We start from the raw sequence: 2,669 nt of genomic DNA, 5'->3' as shown, positions 1-2,669 counted from the left end.
AACTTCTATTCAATCAAATAAGCCCCACGTAGCAATTATTTGGGGAGCATATTCAACACTATCATTGACCTCCATACAAAAAATCCTCACTTTGTGGTCTTAGTTTTGTGGACAGATTTTGGGTGGATTAAACCCTCTTCTTCTCTGGTTGAACCCTCCTTTTCAGTGAACAGATGTCAAGGGTCAAAGGTTAAGCCATCTCGGCACTACTCATGACCTCCTCTGTGCTGTCATAAAGCATCGTGTCACCTCGACTGGAGTGGCCGCAGTGTGAAGAGACACACTCACTAAGAAGCACACAAGGGTTCCAAGAAACGCAAAGGTCAGAGTGGACTATGTGACATGGTCGATAATCGAACGTTATCTGTAATCGGATTGGACCCATGAGTCCATTGTTGTCGTCACTGAGATAATCAACAACCAAGTTAGTTTCCTGAAAGTTGTTTAATACTTTAGTATTGTATAGAGTGTATACAATTTTCATCTTTAGGCCTACTTGGCCAAGATGATAAGGATTAATTCAATTAATCAAAGGCCCACAATGTCATTGATTTCAAGAATGATTTAGACAGTTTTATCTCTATGAATTTAGACATGAATATATACAGAAACATAGACCTACAAGAGAATTTCACACTATCACTAACATTTTGAGACAGGTGCAGGGTATCCTTGGCTTTATCAACATCAACCCCTGAAACAATGGCAGCCATTTTGCTTTCCTAAAGACTCTGCTGTCTTCCCTGTCTGTCAGCCTCTCTGTTCAGATTGTTGTGTTGGCTCTGATGCTCATCACACTGTCAGCCTGGGCTCTCCTTTCATTAGTTTGGGCCCTCTGTCCGCCACACTCACACAAATCACATTGACATCCCAACTCGTCAGATACACACAGAGCAATTTAACTGATATTCATTAGAGAGATGACAAGAGCTGATGGGCCTCTCTGGAGGAGGAGAGGGGATGAGGGGACTCATTTCTCCCTCTCTGTCTCTCCGTCTCTCTGCCCGACGCTGAGTGACTTTGTTTTGAGATCAGTGAGGCGCAGCACTGCCCATCCCTTCACCCGGCTCGGGGTTCCTCGAGACAAAGAAAATACATCTCATCTCATCTGAATTACTACAATAAAAACCATCTATAAGCATTCCACTCAATCCCCTGACACACGGAAATGTTGCTTTTCAAGGGTCTTTTTAAATTTAGTCTAAGGGATAAAGCAGTTGCTTATCCTCGCCAACTGTCTGTTTTAATGCTCATTCAAGCAGAAGTCAAACCATTTAGGGCTTTCCCTCAAGCTCCTCATTAACCCCCATAATGTAAACGGTCTTATCTTCGCCCTAAACCATCTTAGCCATCTTTCCCAAGATGTCCATACAATTCACTCACCCATCAGATCATAAGGGATAAACATAGGACCAAAAAAACACTTTGATTTAGGTCTATACCTTTGTCATAATATAAAGGTCTATGTTCACGCTGTAGTAGTATATTCCGCACCACAATGTTGTCAGTTGAATTATAATCAACTACTTAACTATACGATAATCAATGACTTATATGTTACGCCCCATCTTTCAATGTTCAGCCTTTGTTAGCTAAAGGCTTTATTCGGCTAATCTGAAGTGACTGATCACAAGGTTCTTGTGCAACGTTAGTGCAACATATCCCAAACGTCTGAGACGGAGCTGGAAGCAGTTTGAGGCGGTAATGAGTTTGTGTGAGAAGACGGGGTCAGGGCACAGTGTGTGTGTTAATTAATGTGTTCCCGGGTGAGAGGAACTGAAGCGAGATGATGAGATTTAAGAGAGTAAATGGTGTGCTGCTTGAGCCGACTGTCCTTGGTGAGAGAACAGGGGTTAGAGTCTGGGCAACTGCATCAGTCACCATAGTAACCAAGTCAACCTCAACCTAAGATTGCTTCGTTTAGACCAATAAATGAAGATTTTATGGCTTGTCAATGTAGCATTGTATCTGCATTAAAATATATTAATTACAAAGGACAATAAAAAAACTAATTATTTTGGTAACTAAGAGATCTTGTGCAAGTAAGTTCACTTTCTCCATGGCCTCAAGGACACAGTGTGATCGAGCAGTTAGCCTGTTGCAATGTCACAGTGATTCATGCCCTTGAGACAGAATAGGAGTGTTTCAAAAGTCTGTTTAAAAGGTTCAAGTTCCAGCGGTTTAGGTATACAACTATACAGTTGGAGTCTGGGTGTGAGCATCATATGCACGTCTGCCAAGGGATATCAACATTAAACCGGCGATATGCCAGCTCCTCTGCCTCTGTCCCTGGCTGCCTCATGATGATGGCATTGAAGCCCCGGTGGTAATCAGCCCACTCTGCCTGCTGTTGCACTCTCCTCCAGTGGCTTGTTTCAGGAACATCTGGTGGTTGACATGCAGCACCACCTGGCAGACGTCTCGGTGCAACACACTGTCTCTTAGCCACACACACACACACACACACACACACACTACAGTTGGTGTTTGGTAGGACTGTGCCTGTGCAGACATTACAGAGCCTAGACAGGGCTGAAGGCTCTGCAGTAACTAAGTGTGTTTTGTGGATGCCGAATCTGTTTTGTCGTGCTGGGGTGTGTTTGGGACCTGGTAACAATACAATAAGAGGTGTAATAAGCATTTGTGATATTTTAAGAAATACAAAACAG

This window comes from Oncorhynchus kisutch, linkage group LG4 (assembly GCF_002021735.2).
Source record: "Oncorhynchus kisutch isolate 150728-3 linkage group LG4, Okis_V2, whole genome shotgun sequence".
NCBI lineage: Eukaryota > Metazoa > Chordata > Actinopteri > Salmoniformes > Salmonidae > Oncorhynchus > Oncorhynchus kisutch.
This window is presented reverse-complemented; position numbering follows the sequence as displayed.